The sequence below is a fragment of the Venturia canescens genome, chromosome 1 (genome assembly GCF_019457755.1).
Source record: "Venturia canescens isolate UGA chromosome 1, ASM1945775v1, whole genome shotgun sequence".
Classification (NCBI taxonomy): Eukaryota; Metazoa; Arthropoda; class Insecta; order Hymenoptera; family Ichneumonidae; genus Venturia; species Venturia canescens.
In genome coordinates, this window is record NC_057421.1 from 27,350,456 (window position 1) to 27,368,067 (window position 17,612).

General features: G+C 42.5%; 1 protein-coding gene across 6 annotated transcripts in view; it reads right to left on the reverse strand.

Moving 5' to 3' along the window:
- tinc (tincar) overlaps positions 1-17,612 on the reverse strand; it is an 86,041-nt gene that overhangs the window by 56,408 nt on the left and 12,021 nt on the right. For 5 of the 6 annotated variants that reach the window (XM_043433140.1, XM_043433138.1, XM_043433139.1 and 2 more), the window contains exon 1: positions 16,420-17,423. The exons of the other annotated variant lie outside the window; for it this stretch is intronic. The gene's annotated coding sequence lies outside the window, so the exon portion shown is untranslated. Of the gene's footprint in view, positions 1-16,419; positions 17,424-17,612 lie in introns of those variants that run through there. 6 annotated transcript variants of the gene reach the window in all.

The following is a 17,612-nucleotide window of genomic DNA, read 5'->3' on the forward strand; positions in this document are numbered from 1 at the left end:
ATCGATTCGTTGCGCAACGTTGAAAAAATAATTTCGACTGAATGCCGAAAAAAAATTATATTAAAAAAATAGCGTGCAGTGACGTAAAAGGTCATTCGAGCACTAAAAGTTATCGCGCAAGCGATGCGGCACGGGAATCCTTAATAGAAGGGAAATTCGTCTATATAAGAAAGTTCAAAGGTACACGGACAGGGGTAAGCCTTCGCGAGCATTACGCCAGATGGTATAAGGGTGCTTGTTTCTCTGACACACGACGATGTATCGTCACAACGTGTACGAGGATTGTAGTATCGATCCGGAACTCGCGGACGTGGAAATAGCATCGCTGCTTAACACGCAAGAATATTTCCGCATTACAACAACAAACCTCGTTTCTAATCGATCGAAGTGACGTTCAACCTCGTTTCTCGTCGCAGCATACATAAACTTACTTCATTGTATAAATAGACGGCAGCGTAGGACATTCGAATTCAACGGAGGATATTTTTGTGTATTATCATTTTTCGTGCTCATTGATTTATGTTATGACGCTGAAGCTTGCAACGTTGGAGTCCAACGAAACGATTTAGAAAAAACCGTGCAATGAATCCAGAAATTTTTCAATTTTGTTCCCTCTCGAATTTTTACAATTCGTACCGATTTTCAACCTGCACCGATTCGTGAAATAAAAAATTGATGAATTACAAATATTTTTTTCCTTCGTTTCGTTGGACTCGAACGTTGCAAACTTCAGCGTCGCTTTATCTTCGGACTCGGAGATTGGCGAAGTCTTCTGCAGCTTTTCATCACATAAACTTCACATTTAATTCGCGCACCGAACGCTCAGTGCTTTCGGGATACGGGACTGAAATGTGTTAAAGTTAACGAAGCAGTGTCTTCAATCAACTCAACAATCAATCAAAGTATCAATATTTTCTCGGGGCTTGAGAATAAAAATATTTTCATCGTATTCCGTAGCTGTGTCTCTCCTGTTGACAGAAGGAGAGTGCGACACAAAACTTTGAAAGCGTAGAAAATACCACAAGAGGAAATCTTTTGACGCGAACGGTGTGTCTGGGGCGAAGAAGCAGAGCTGAGAAATGAAATAAAAGTTTAAAGTGAGGCGTAAGTTTATATCTGTATTGAAGGACTGTCGTATATATACACACACCGAGGGATAGAGAGAAGGAAAAACTGTGGGTGGACAATAAGCATCGAGTTACCGAATGGACTCTCCGGTGTGGGAGTGAATTCACACCGAGTGCATCCAGAAGGTTCGAGGTATGGATATAGAATTACAGTGGGGTTGTGTAATGTAGCTGCGACGTCTTGCAATGAAACCACATTTTTTTTCATTCCATTCATTCTTTGAAGCTCTTTTGCAGAGCGTGCAACGCCACAAAGTTGAAAAAACTCTTTCTGCAGCTCGAAAAAATGGACAACACACTTTGTGACACACTTAAAAATGCATTTCTCCTTCATCTCTCAAGCAGATGAGCTGAGTTTGACACTCTGAAAAATTCGCTTATAATGAGACGGAGAATGAAAATATGTTCCCTCGATATTTTCATTACTCGAGGGATTAAAGAGCACAAGAAGATTCGAGGTTCATTTTTGGAGTAACTCTATCGCAGTTCAAAAGAATTTCAATAAATTCCAGCCTGACGGATAATTTTTTTTGCCGCACTTCAAGGATATTTTTTCCTCGTAAAGTCTCTTTTCTAACATTAGATTACCTCAAATACGTAGGAGCGCTACTAATAATATTGGAGCACCGCGCCATCGACCTTGGATTCAACGTCGATCAGTTTTCTTACTTTAAGAACGTGAAAAGTTCCACATTCATTTGCGACCTTCTCATGAACAATTAAACGCGAGATTAAACGCCAGTGAATGGTTCCCATTCACTTTAGTCCCAGCAATAAAGGTCGTTTAACTTGAGCGTTAACACATCGAGTTTTCGATTTGAAAAATGTACGAAATGATTAGAAACGCAAAGTGCTCGACGTCGAATAAAATGTCGGGCAAAACGATTAGTCCTTATTGGCGTATGGGCAGCTCCGGCATGACAAAAGAGTTGGAAGGCCGGGAGAAAAGGAGTACCGAGGCGTGAGAAAATCGTGATGAATTCTCGTGAACGCGGGGGAGTTCGCGCACGAGAATCTTTTAGGATAAAGTGGATTTTGACGGGATATGAGACGCGGATGTAAACGGACTTAATACACGTGTACGATTCATGAGATTTAATGCGCGGAAAGCAGGGGAGAGGAACTCGAATGAATATCGTTTGTATGCAGTTGCTAGTGCAACGAGAATGCGGATAAGTGAGCGAGCGAGAATAGTGGAAGCTGGTGGAAGGTATACGCGGCGGTGGAGAAGACGAGAACAAGCTGCAGCTTCGAAGGGGACACGAGGGAGAAGTATAGGCCAGCAGCGAAGACTCTCGGGGAATTTCATAAACTTTTGTCGTCTGGAAAGTTGGGAGGCGAAGGTCCCGCACGTGAATAGAGATCGTATATGAAATAATATATAGACAGGGATATTACTATGATTATTATAAAGACACGAAGTTTGCGAGTTGGTATGTTTGGCCGGGATAAACTCGAAAACTACTCGACCGGTTTTTATGGGTCTTGCACCACCGTTCGCTCTCTCCGCAGGACCTTTCCAAGAGAATATGTTCAAATTTGCGGGCTGATTCGTCAGGAAGCTTGCTCGGCAATAATCGAAAATTACATTTCAATAGTTATAATGAGATTTTCGTGATGCGGAGAGCCGAGTTGGGGGATTGGTGTAAAGTCGGTTGGTCTGAAGCTATTAAGAAAACAGGCGATATCGCGGTTTGCGGGTTGGAACACCGGAACGTCTGTGTGCGACGATCTTCGCGGAGTAACCACCGCGCGAGAATTCTCCGCGATCCAGCCTCACGCCTGCCCACTCTCCGGGGAAAAATTCTCGAGACGACGGGGAGAGCGTTCCACCGGCGAGGCCAGGCTGTGCTCGCGCCCCGATCCTTGAGAATAACGAGAACGAGAAAACTTCCCGACTGTATTATACTCCACGGAGTATCATCGAATTGTTTAAACAATTTGTCATTTTCGGCGCTCGGCGTTACGGGAGCCTCTTTTTACACGCTGCTGGGTCTTTGACAATCGTATTTCAATCGCAATTTAATGAATGGAGTCTTGTTTCAACACTTGGCGTTAGAGAACCGAGAGTAATAATTTGCCTCAAGTTCGCTTAATTAGCAAGTAAAACATCTGGAAGGATTCATAGTCGACGCAGACGAATGAGAATCTCAAACTTGATACAAACCTCAATTCTCATTGCAGACTCACTTCTCTATAACCGAAGCAATGATATACTTATTAACAAACTACGAAACTTCTTCGTGGTTTCGGGCCTCGAATAAGACAGTCTTTATGTATACACTCGGCAACGACGAGAGCTAAGAGAATCGTTCGTAAGAACGAGAAAAATGGGTGACGAAGCAACGCAAGAAACGATCGAGGCTAAATGAAGCGAAGGATAAGTGGATGTGATTGGGTGAAACGCTCGAAACAATTAAGACGCCCGCCCGTCGCCCGAGTCATCGTGACCCACCGGCAAAAAACAAGTGGTACGTGAGGAGGCGGTGAAATGGAAACTTTCAGTACCCGGATCATATGATCCGTTGTAAGTTTGCACGTAGTGAAGAATATCGAAAGAAAATATCGTCAAAAAAGAAAGTTATTGAGGGCTATGAAGAGTGTAAGCCTTGAAATATTACGTGTTTTTTGTTTATTTTATAAATAAAAATTGGTTGGATGGATTTACGTAAAATTTTGTACACATCTTTAGCATACTCAAAAGTATTGGAAATTTGAAGAAAAAAAATGTTTAATGGTATATTTTTGTAGAACGGTGTGTTGAAAATGGCACCCCTTGAATCGGCGTTGACAGCAAAACGGACAGAATTATTATCCCAGCGACTCGATTAAAATTGTATTTGATAGGGAAAACGTGTGGTTTCAGCATGGCGTAGCTGTTTTTCGACAACGTTTTTTTTTCTTCTTTTTTTGTAAACAATATTCTACTGAGAAAACCGCAAAATTTGTGATTTCTTTCTTCAAATGCTCGCAATTTTTGTTTCTAAACAATATTTTAAAAATCTCCTACGCCACGCGATAGCTAATAACGTACATTTGAAGAATCTTTTTGGTTTTTTATCCTGTGATGTTTAATTTTTGAGATTTGCTGCCAACGCCGGGGCGCCATTTTCAACGCACAATTGTACAAAAGAATACCATGAAAAAAATATTTGAAAAATCTGTTTCCAGTACTCCTGAGCATGTAAAAGATGTGTGCAAGCTTTTATTTAAATCCATCCAACCAACTTTAATTTCTAAAATAAACAAAAAAAAAAAAAAAACACCTAAAATTCCAACGTTTACGCTGTTCGTAGCACGTAACTCTAGAAAACCGTGCGCCAATTAAGATTCAGAAACATGCCATCTGCACAATTAGTCCGTTTAACGTGACGTTCAAAAAATGGTTCGATCGCGTGGGTGGAAAAGGGTGAAATGGAACTGTTGTCTTGTTATTATTCTTTCTTGACTTTTTTCAGCAATTAATCCAGATGCGTCGTTGGGAAAGGTGTCCAAACGAGTTGTATGTGTGTGGCAATAAAGTTGGAGCCAGACGGAGAACAGCATTATATACACATAGTATCTAATCGAGGGGCACGTGACTATGGACTCGGTCTAGCGGACTCTCCGCTTCGCCCCGCGATCCTTCGATAAATCACCCGTTTAATCACCTGCAGCCACCGGGGTGCACCCACCACCCATATCTATAAATACGTGTGCGTGTGTATGTGTGCCTGTGTATACTTGCAATAGTTGTAACGTGCAGTTGCGCGAAGCGGCACGCCCCAATGAGTGTGCCCGCAACATCTCTGATGAAGGAGTAAGAGGGAGAGATGACAGATTGCTGCGAGGCTCGTATCAAGCATGTTCAAATTATGCCATTTTTATTTCCATCCCGGAGACAACTTTCTTACCAAACTGCGCGGTCCTGCTCTCTTTTTTTTCGCAGTTGGCAAATCAGTATCGAATCGACCTAATTCTTTGGAAGGTTTATCAATGAAATGCACGCACGAACGAGATAAACGGTGTGTCCTGGGGCGAGAAGGTAACTTTTTTAACGCGAACGTATAAAAAGCAAGATCGAAAATATTATGCAAGCCTGCTGCAGCCTACGCAGAACTCCGCTAAATTCAATGACACTGTGAAATTCGCAATGACGCTGAAGCTTGCAGCGTTGGAGTTGAACACAACTTTAACGAAAAAAAGAGTTTTCTCATTCTACAGTTTTTTTCCTTCCTAATTCATAATTCGCGGTTCTTCAATCTACACAAATGATTGGTGAAATAAAAAATTGGAGAATTACGAATGTTTGTTTTCTTCATTTTGTTGCGGAGTTGAGCGTCATAATTCGTGGCTTTGGCAGCTCGACGCCACGAGAAATATCGAAAATGATCTCGATTCCCGATTCGAAAAAACCGCCCAAAGAGTGAGCTTTGGTTTTCAGATTCGTCAACTTCTACGATGATTTTGATTTTCCGAGGGAATCGAAGATGCTGATCGAGATGAAGAAGTTTTGCAAAGCACCGCGTCGTCCGCTAGGCTCGAGGGGAATAGAGATTTTTTTCGCAGAAAGTAAGATCCCGGACAGATGAGAAGCTCGTTCGAAGAGCAGATGGTCGATCGAAGACGGAGAGGAAGAGAGAGAAGCCCCCGGTGGTCGGTGTTCCTTCGTCCCGAGCGACAATGTACGACGAAAAACCAATTTTTTTTCTTCCCCAAGATTCCCTCAAGCTCGAAAAAATGCTTGTTCGAAAAAAATCGTGTATATGTATGCAAAACGAAGGAGGCGAAAAATATTTTTGGTGAAGCGATCGATGCAACGGAGTTGTAACACGATACACAGCGAGCGCACTCTCCGTCCTCTCAATATATACGTGCGCGAATGTATATATAAGGCACGTAGTAAATTCGTTGTTGGCTGAGAACGGGCAGGTGCAAACCGGGTGATCGCGGCCCCCCCGCTTCCCCCTCGGGCCTCCCTCCTCTCGCCGCGTCTATACCGAAAATCGCTGTTAATCCGAACGCGCGAATTACGCCGCGCTCTCGCGCGAACGCCACGTGTGGAGAGTATAACAAGCCTGTTTTGTTTCATACAACCGATTCCGAATGGAGATAAAAATCCTTTCTCCACCGCTCTCACGTTTTAATCGTAAAAGTTATGGAAAATTCATACACGAGCAATGTTTTTGCGCGCGGATACGAATGCCACGCAGATATAATACTCGTTGTGTTTATTCAACGGATTTATTTATAAATCGGGTCTTCGGAATCCAACCATTTTCATATACATTTCAAATTGATCGCTCGAATAGCAATTCTACTTCCCTGCCGCCAGAGTTAACATCGAATAATTCGAATGAAAGAGTCCTACCGATTTTCGCAAATACAGAATCGTTTTTTTTTTCCCCCATTCGCAGCAAGTACGCACACGCAGACTCGCACGACGTGTGAAGAAAAACTCGATACGCAGCCCGAAAGGAGTGCGATTCAAGCGTGCCTCCGGGCTTTTATCTTGAGCTCGCGAAATCCGGGCGAGGATGTACAAAAGGTGCGAGAGGCTGGGCGATGACGAAGGAGGATTATTTGCCGCGCGGTACGGTAGGAAAGGGTAGAGAAGCACATACCTGAGAAGCAGGTGTTGCTCGGGACCTCGGCGAAGCTCGCCCGGAGGCTCTTTTACCATCCAAACCTGTCCAGCCGCCTCGCACTGACAAAGAAGAAAATACACATCCGAGCCAAGGGGCCTCTCCCTTTTTGCTGCACCCACTACTCGATATAGACATAAAAGGATACACAACGCTCGCTCCTTTTATTCTCGACTCTTAGCCACTCACCGCTTTCGCGAGCTTCCCCCCGTCGCAGCGTACGAGTGTTCCTGCTTTCGAAGTATTCCAATTTTTTGAAAGCTCGTCCCACCACGCATCGAAAATCATGCTCTTCACGGAGAAAACGAGGCCGAAAATTCTAGAGGAAAGTACTAGGAATATAGTATCTTGGGGACAGTATATGCGTACTGGATTGCAGCCTTAATTCGGAGAACGGCAATAAGAATTGTTCTATCCACCATAATAAAAAGACCAATACTCGTGCCTTTTATTGAAAAGACTCGAGATACTTTTTCTCTATAAGCATAGTGAAAAATGCTTTGAGTCACTTTAAATGTTTATGTTGTAAATTATGCTCGGGCAACCTTGAAAACGAACTATACGAATGGTAAAATGTCACACGTATTCGGTGCATATTCGTGTATTTATCATAGAATTTACTGTGCTGACAGTGAAAATTTGTGACTTACAATAAATTTCGACTTATCAGTATAAGTGCTAGTCTGACGTGATAAATAAGACTCGAAAATAAAACGAAAATATAGTTCTCACGTGCATCACTTTTTGCTATTCACATATAAGGCTGTTTAGAATTAAAGGAACGAATAACTGGAAAATTCAAAAAAAACTATGCTGCTTGTAATCGGTTGCTGAGTACAGTTAAAATTCTTGAAAAATAATGTATATCCCTCACTGTAAAAAACGAATCCGTTGTCTCCGTGTTCTCAATCTTCTCAAAAATATTGTGAAAAACTTTTTCCAGCAACTGTAAATGCAGGAGTTTGCAAACATTTTGTCCATACCGGTTCAAAGACGAGTCGATTTTTTTCGAACTCAAAATGCTGATTCATCACGAAAGAATTATCTTTGAGTTTACGCTTCATTCGTTCCGCTACAGAACATTCTGCGGAGGAACGAATCGGTCGATTGAAGTTAACTCCTCAACTGGGCATGCTAGTTAAATGCAACTTTTAGTTGCTTCGACGATCGTTTGACAATTAAGAATAATTCTTTGACAAATTCGAACGATAAAATGTGGCCTCATAGAAATTCTTTTTTGACAGTTGACACTTCCGCACAGTTACTGCTTTCGAGATTTTTTTACGTCGATGCTGCACACGCTAACTTCAGGTTCACTTTTTTTGTGGTAAATGAAAGTTTAAGGTTCTTAACAGGACAAAATTTTGAATTTTGGGTTTTTAATACGGTATCCGGAGAACTCATAATAATATTAATCGTGAAAAAGTTGTACGGTAGTGTTCGAGCTTCGGAAAAATTTATATATCGGGGAGAAATTTCATCGCAGATTCCGTTTCTTTAAAAAAAACATTCCCTCACGGGGCTTTTAAAAAAGAAAACGTGAAAAAACTTTCGTTTTTGACCTCTCGAATTTCACAAAATTTATTTTTGAGCTTGACTCACGGCTTTGATTCGTCCAGTAGCTTTGCATTTTGTAACGAATTGACCTTTTCTTTTTCTCGGTACCATTACACCGATATAAACTTTCTTTCGCACAATAAAAATGTTCACCAGGTTACGTGTATTTCAAATGTCGGGCTCAATCATTAATAAGTCAAGTTGAAGTATAAATTTGATCTTTTCCGATATTTTTAAAGCCTTTCATTACATTACAATTTTATTAATATAATTTAGACTTCAATTTAATCAACATAAAGTAGTTGCTCACTTGACTATTAAGGGGGGGGGGGGGAGGGTAAGGTATTTAATTTTTTTTTTAATTTTTTAAATTGAATGCATAATATCTAGTGTTGAAAACTTTAAAGCGTTTTTCCCACAACTCACGTTTTCAAAGTCGGTGCCCCTCATAACTCGCCGCTGGATCATTTGAAATCAAAGAATTAAAATTCATTCGTTAGATAATAGTTTTCCCCAGGTAACGCTGGAGAGTTTTTTTTTTTTTTTTGTTAATAATTTTCATTTTGCAATAAGAAATTAGCCGATTTTTTCTCAAAAAATTGTGATTTTCCCTTCAAAGTTGTCGGTAAAATTGAAAAATTCGAAATTCGAAAAACCCTCCCAGCGTTACCTGGGGAAAACTATTATCTAACGAATGAATTATAATTTTTTGATTTCGTATGATTCAGCGGCGAGTTACGAGGGGCACCGCAAACCTACTTTTTTTCGGAGATACGTCCGAAAAATTGCTGCCATTGCCGTATTTTTTAATATTTTTTTCGGAAAATTTGAGAAGATATTCTCCAAATATCAAAGTTCAATGTACCACTGGTTAAGTAAAGATATTTTTACTGTGTCGTCAGTAAAAAATTCACAAAAACATGGCTTTTTTTCGTATGATTTGACCTTACCCCCCCCCCCCCCCCCCCCCTTAATAGAACGGCCGAACTACTTTAATCCAAGATATTTTTCCACACCGAACCAAGTGCAATTGTTTCCACCCAATTCGCTAAACGATTATTCCGTATTTGGTAATTTCACGGTATAGGTGAAACAATTGTCTGGCCTCGAATTCGTAAAAGTGTACGGTTGAATTGATAATGCTTCGACGATTATTTAATCATAGTATACACGCGAATCCCTTTCAATTATATCTGTGTATGGATGAGTGAATGGGCGAGTTAGCCTCTGATGCCTATGATGCGCTCTAATGTGCGCTCGTACGCGTGTTTATACGAATCTCGTGTAGGGGGTGGTGCTCGCGCGCGAGCGCGGAGTGAACGATTCGGCGTTTTATGCTGTGCGTTATCCGCGGGAAGGATGCTTCGCGAATTGTAGCCGAGAGGGGGCTTGGCTCTCTGCCCAACTGAATTTACTGCACATTTTAATTACGATTTGCCTCTCTCCCCGCTCCTTCGTTCACTCTCTTTCTCGAATAACCAAAACATTATTCGTGTGTATCGGACGAGAAGGCAGTTTAGTTCCACCGAATAATCATTCGACTAGCTCAATCGATTTACGATTCTATTTCCGTGCACTGATTAATCGCTAATAATTATCTCTTTACCTTAATCTTGCTGGCTAAATCAGTGGATTCAATTTATGGAGATTTCGGTGCTTGTTCGAGGCTCTCACGAAGGCCAATGTTCTCATTAGTTTGCCAGCCGGGCGTTATCGCCTCGAAGGAAAAATCGGTGTCGATTAACAACGAAAAACGTCGGTGGCCTCGGAGCGTCGAATGAATTTTTCAAACAAGGTGCCCCCGAGACGTTTGCCTCCCTCTGTGCTTCCATTGTGTCATTGAAGAAAGTTTTCTTTATGGGCCGGGTCAGCGAGAGGCGCGCGCCGGCGATAAAAGTCAATCGGTATATTTTTAAAGCCCGCGCGGGTTAATGCGAGAGTGACTCTGAGTTTGAGTAACGACGTCGTGTCGTTAACATCAGTTTCCCTCGTGTTTTTCGACGGATTTATCCGCGAGGGCTCGCCTCCGAAGGGTGAGCTATACGGACGAAAGTAACTGTATAAAAATAGCTCGAAAACCTCGAAATCTTTTCGAGATTTTCTCTCGCTGTACCGTTCCGTTTTCAAATGAACCCGATATCAAGTCTCACTGCGCGCTCAATATTTCATCCGCAGGGCAGTTTTGTTTTTTTCAATGAACCGCGCACCGCGCGAGCCTGTGCTATAACGTCGGAGGGAAAAACGATGAAAACGAAGCCGACAATTTCCCTGCCATTGTACTCATTTGAGAGGAAAATCATAATGAATCCTTACGAAAAGCGTTCCGAGAGGAGGACGGTTTTAACGGAGGACAAATACGCTCGAAACACTCCGACGAGACAAAGGCTTATTGACACTCTGCGTTGTCCTAATATTCGCCATTACATACTCAAGAACGCCCGCGCTCAGAGGGACCGAAAAACGAAGCGATCATGGTGCTCGAAAGCACATCTCGAGCCCTCTCGAGTCTCCCTTCTCGATTCTTTCGCTCTCTCATCGGCCCGTTTTTGCTCATTTTTTTCAACACCTCCACGCAGAGAGAAGAGAATGGGAGGCGGAGGATGCCCGGAGCTCGTCGTAGTACAGCGTCGCTGGGTATAAAGCACCCAACAGCTCACGAACCACACCGAGTAGACTAATTAGTCCTTGCGGCTTCCCTTGCTGCAGCATGGTGCAAGCGTGACACAGCGAAGCTATGCAAAGCATATCGCGCACGTATGCCAACCTAAGCTTCCTTCTGTCGTCTTTCACTTGGACGAAAGCTCGCGAAGAAAAATTCTGCAAAGAATGCAAATCCTCCGCGCCTCGGATTCCCCCTCGCACAACACGATTTTTCTCACGAATAGCTTCCGTGTTAATTTATAATTATGGAAAAAATTGGAACGAAGGGAAAACCGGAGCGGAGCGCTAGGGACGCATGCAACGAATGTGTTTCTTTGCACATTATTTCATTCAAAACAAAGTTGAATAAATAAAGCGCTCCCATTTCCTCTCACATTTTGTTCTCAGCTCTCTTCATTATATGAGTGTCGAATTGCAGGGAGACAAGAAATTTTCTGATTGCAGGACGAAAAGAAATTCGTTAACTCAAACGAAAATTCGGATGACGTTTGCGACGTTGGATTCCAACGAAATGAGCTAAAAAACTGTAGAATAATTCCAGTCAATTTTGTTCCGTGCCGAATTTGCAACTCGTGGTTTTTCAACCTGCACCGATACTTCGTAAAATAAAAAATTGGTCAATTACAAAAAATGTTTTTTTCGTTGGACTCCAACGTTGCGAACTTCCGCGTCGTAAAATTTGGTGCATTCAAACTCTTTATTTTTGGCTACCGTGAATATTTTTCTCTACAATTGAATCATCGTTGAATCAACAAAATCAATCCCCATGGAATCTGGAAGGAACGCATTCAACATTTCGTTGCTTCCCATAAACTCTCATTTCGATGTACTGTCGGATGCTGGAAAAAAACGTTGGGCTGTGGCAAGGTAAAAAAAAATTTTGTCGCATTCTAACAAAATCATTTGTGTGGTCATTTATTCTCGGAGCTATTTCGCAAATATTATTACAGCAAAAGAAAGACTTTGCAGGTTAATAACGCTCTGGAAAATCAATACGAAAGTAATTTTGCTTGAGATGATGTACAAGTTGTTGCGCTTTACACGAGGCCTGGACGAATAATGCTCGAGGTTTATGGATATTCCCAGGGTGAATCAGTCATGGCTCCGCTGACCATCGTTGGTGAAAAGGCCCCGAGGGGACTCTCGTGCACGAGCATAAAATTTGAAAAAATATTTCCGGGCATCGAGCCCTCGGGGCTGATGTAAACAGCATCGAACGATATGAAAAAAAAAAAAATATTGCTCCGCGAGTTTGGAAGTAATATCCACAAGGTATAATATCGGAGCATAACTTTGCATCGATTTATGAACAATTATTCTATATTATTTCTGATAAGATATGGAGAGGAGAAGAATCGACAAAACCGCGAGAGGGGACCGTATCGAATGCGGAGAAACGGGGAAAGGAAAATGACGAGACGCGATTGATCGAGCAGGCGGAAAAGGAGACGATCGCTAAAGTTTTGTAGCGGAAAAAAGAAATGAGAAAAAAGAATTTCCTCAAGAATAAGACAAGTCGGGCGTCGATAGAAACGAATTCCATCGAAGCTCAATTTTCACTTAGCCGTAATTGGGCTCCTACTCGCTCACCCTGATACCGGGAGGGCGAGATCACTTCGAGTCGATTCGCGTGTATATGTGTTGGGTATGAGTTGTACGAACCCTAAGACCTTTGCTTATTAACGCGCCGCAATGAAGCCTCATAATGAGATTAATTAACCGTAACGAACAGCTTCCTGAGAAACGGAGAGAAAAGCGATCCCTGCTCGGCATTCCTCCTTCTCCTTCTTCTCAATCTTCAAAGTTTCTCGTGCGGCTTTGGACATCAATTCGCGGACACGCACCTATTCGCGGCATCGTCGCAGCAATCTTTTTCCGCGTTCCATTTAACAAGATAGAGAGCTCAAAATGAAAATTCGATTGGTGCCTTTTCGAGCCTTTTTCTCGGTTCGCACCTCCCAAATTTCAAGCTTTGTCGGACGTTTTGCCCTGGAAGATAGTGCAAAGTCTCTCGCTCGAGGTAAAAAGTCGCCTTCGCAGATTCGGAAGCATCGGAAAATAAAATTTGGCCAATGCCTCTGAGAATACGCGCGCGAGCTAAGTCGATGGTTTTCAAGAGAGAAAAAAAAAGAGGAAGAGCGTGACCTGTAGCGAGTACATCGACCCCGCAGGGCGTCGATACGCCTCGTCTCTATTCCGGCCACAGGCTTTTGCCCTCCTGTATCCAACGAGCGCAACTAGACCGATGTGACTCTTGAAAGCCGCGACGGACCCACGCGAACCCGCCACCACCATGGAGAAAGTCCAGCACGCGCGACGAGAATCTCAACCCTTTGAAAGTCAACTATGCAGAGCGAGCAATAGCCGAGCTGAGAGATTCCCTGAATAATATACGAGATTAACGCCTTCGCCGGGAGTCAGACTTTCCTCTGCCGTATTACGTACTCCCGTCGACGAAAAAAAAGAAAGATGAAAAACGCGTCCTCACCAAATGGAAAGCGAAGCAAAGTTAACTTGCCACTGGAATTGATTTTATTTTAAATCGAGACAAAAAAAATTAAATTTTACCCAGTCTCGAAAATGATCGTGATTTATTTATAATGCATTTTGATGCATTATTCCGCATAAATGTCCGAGTTTCTCGCGTTCGATTTCCGAGCACTTTTTTTTAAGGCTCGTCCAAGAGAGCCACGCACGAAACCAGCAACACTTGTTTGTAAATTTGGTCAAATGTGCCGTATAAAACGATGCTGAAGTTTCCAACGTTGGAGCCGTCCAACGAAATGATCTAAAAAACTGTCCAATAATTCCAGTAATTCTCCAATTTATTTCCTGTCGAATTTGTACTTTGTATTTTTTTTTCAATCTACACAATTATTATTCGTGAAATAAAAAACTGATATGGATAAATCATTTTATTTTCATTCATTTCGTTGGACTCCAACGTTGGAAACTTCAGCGTCGTCGTATAAAACTTGGCTAAAGGATCGAAGAGCTCTTCCTTTTAATCTATAGAAAGATAAAAATGAATGAGAAATGGTGCTCGGACGAAAAATATCATATTTCGTAGTCATAAATAATGCTCCCGTCTGGGAAATGGGACAATGAAATTCGAGGCTCGATATATTAACGAGAGGATTTCGAGTCCCGTAAGAAGTGACTTTTCGAGTGGGTTTCGAGTGGTACGTGAGACTCGGACTAGTAATTTGAGGACACTCGTACGAGATTAATATATATTAGGGAACACTCGTGGTAAAAATGACAGGCTGAGAGAGAGAGAGAGAGAGAGCGCGATAAAGAAAAGTAGTGGCAATAACGTCGCCCAGTCACGAGTGAAAGCGCCCTCGCGTGGTACTTGTAAATTTTTCTCAACGAGGCTCTCTCCCTTATTTCCTCGCGATCGCGTCGTCATTTACAAGATTCTTTCGTCAAATCGGATTTCGATGAACAAAGAGAGCTTTGTAGTGGGCACTAGCGGAGGCTTTCTTGTTTCAGAAACCTAAAAAGTGGAAAACGAGGCGCGCACGTTGCCTCGAACAATGCAAGGATTGACCTTTTGTCCGGACCCACAATTTCAAGACGCCGAGACTTTGTACCCGCTGTTGTTTCAACGTGAAAGTTCCCCTGCGAGATTATCGACTGTTAACTCACGAGCAGAACGATTCCGAATCATTATTTTTCCCTCCGATACCGTTAAATACACCAGAAATCGATGTTTTTCTCGAGGATTATTCCTAAAGCGTAACTCAAGGGGATTAGAACAAGTAAATTCAAACTGGTGGATAGTCGGCCGTTAGGTAGAGCAATATTGAGGCTTCTTCGGCGTGGCAAGAAAGCCTCGTAGGGTCGAGACTCTTTAACCTCGTTCTCGTGCAACCCTCGCGTGCCGCTTTCAAATTATTCATTCGTTCATTCACGATATCACGATATATCCTATGTACCGCGTAACGCCGCTCGTGTGTGCTTCTTTATATAAGAAAACACACACGCGCGCGCGCGCGCCGAAGGAAAACAGTAGGAAGGAGCTCCGCGCTGCACACTCTCCCTCTATCCTCACCTTCCACTCTTTTGCCCGGCGCGCGCGTATGCATATACAAAATTTCCGTCCTGGAATCGTGCCCGAAGTTCTCGTTATCCGAGCCACCGAGAGCAGCAACGAAATTCATAGCAATTCCGAGTTTCTCGACTCACCCTATCCTCGAGTATCGATTGGATACACCGAAAGAGAGAGAGAGAGAGAGAGAGAGAGAGAGAGAGAGAGAGAGAGAGAGAGAGAGAGAGAGAGGGGGGGGGGGGGCGACCGAACGAAAGAGAGTGCGAGGGAAAGGGCAGCAGGGAAGAAACAGAGGGTACGTGCCCCTCGAAGGCGATTGCCAAGGTCGTTACGATTTATTATTATTACTATTTCATAGCAACTTCCGGCCCTTGGCCCCCTCGAGGACCCAACGTCAGATTAATGATCTTTATTACACTCAACAACTCGATAGATACCAGAAGAACATACGCGTACGGACGTTTGCCCGTAAATTGGACCTTAACGAAAGAAAAACTTGGTTCCGTCGTGAATAAGCGAATACCTAATCGCCGGAGTGGAGTTTGTACGATATTTCGAACGATATTCATTGCAACTCGTTTCGTTAATTTATGGTGATATTTTTCGCCCACGAGCCCGCACACAATCTCTCGGGAGATTCATCTGCCTGGCTTCAAGGTTCAATGACTCTGACACGCTGAGATCGTGGGACAATGCGAATTCCAGTACTATTTTCGTATCGATCGTGGATTTCAGAAGGGGGAGAAGGAAGCATTGAGAATTCATAGTTTCGAAAAATATGTAATTTTTATGATTTTTTTCGTCGTTGCGCCGACAGACTTCACGGTGGTAATCGTGAGCACAGAGAGTTCAAGCGTTTTATTTAAAATCGCGAATGGAAAAGTTTTTTTTACAACCGATTTCGGCATTTTTTTTTAATGTTCCAATCTGAGAATAATTATCGCCTTTTTGCAAAAGCAATCAGCTCAGTGCTATTTTTTTTTTAGGCTTCCGGTCCACGAGAGTCCGAGATATTGAACGGAAGTCTTGGCCATTGCCCTTTGATGAGCTCATTCTGTGACGAACGCGTCAAGTGTTCTCATCGCAGAATGATGATGTAGTATCTCGTTTATAGTATCGTCGAATGATTTTTTCAACGGAAATTTCTTCTATGAAAAATCAATTTGATCAATAGGTAGCGTGAAAAATATTCGTACGGATCGACGGTGAGTGGCAACGGTGGATTCGAATTTTAGTTACCGAGAATCGAGTTTGAATACGGGGAAAAAAAACACAACGAAAAATAAATGAAAAATTCAGAGGTGAATGAGTTTTGTCGAAACATCGAGAGCGAATTCCTCGTGGATTTTTATAAAAATAATAACAATGGTTAACGAGCTTTGAAGCGAAATCGTACCTGAATCTTGGTGCAGGGATCCTCGACGTTGTTCTATGGCTTTTCAATATTTATCGAAAGCAAGGGGATCGTTTGTTGACGCAGCCGGTGCTGCTGCTGCTGTGTCGATGGCGTTGATAATTCAGATCGGTGAGTATGGGATATTATCGCGATAACCGGTTCCCGAGCGTGTATATTTCATTCGTTTCGACGTACTTTTCTCTATCTCTCACTATCAATAAGGTGTGCACTGCGTTATCGACACATCACTATCCCGAACTTCCGTGATGCGTTGATTCAATGATTTTTTAGTTTCATCGTATTAATTCGACTCCGTTAAAGTCCCTTATCGTCTGCTTTTATGCGGGAAGTAAATTTTTCCGTTTCATTCGGCACGATATGTGGAAATTACACGACACTAGAGAGAAAGCATACGAAATAACTCTTTGATTGAGCATTCGATATACGCCTGAGCAAGAATATCGAAACACGCGCGCACCACACTTCAAGGTAAATACAAACACTACTATAGCACGTTGAAAAACAAAACATTTATGACGAACTCATTAGTCCTAGGAAATGAACACGATGTACGAATTCATCACGAACGTACGGGTTTTTATTTGTTGTTCACATAATCGTATTCATAGTCATTAATAATTTATTTGTCACACACATATGCATCAAAATTCACGACTATTTCGAAATAAATTAATTGAGCAGTTCCGATATCGATGTATATCGATAAACAGTGATATGTATAATTTACAATTGCTCGACATTGAGTATCGGTGAGATAGCCTCGGTTATCGATGTAATTTCATCGATGAGGAAACGATTGTTTTTTTTAACAGGTTGTTCAACCTGATCCTGTATTTGTTATCAGCAAACGATTCCCGCAGTGCTGACGGGAACAATGGAAAAAATAAATAAATTAAAAAATTTGATATTGCTCGTTCGTGTGCACGAACGAGAGGAACGACAGGCACAGAGTTACTCGTACGACAGCCACGCTCGCTCTGAGCTCAAACTCCCGGTATTTCGTGCTGGGTCCGCTCGGCGCAAACGCGGCGCGCAGTCGTTTTTGCTTTCGGTCATCTCCGCTCTCCGTCTCTCTCTCCTCTCTCTCCCGCTCATTTCATCTCTTTCACTCGAGTTATCGTTTTCCTATAGCTCTCTTTCTTTTCTCCTTTTCATCGTACCTCCTCTCGCAC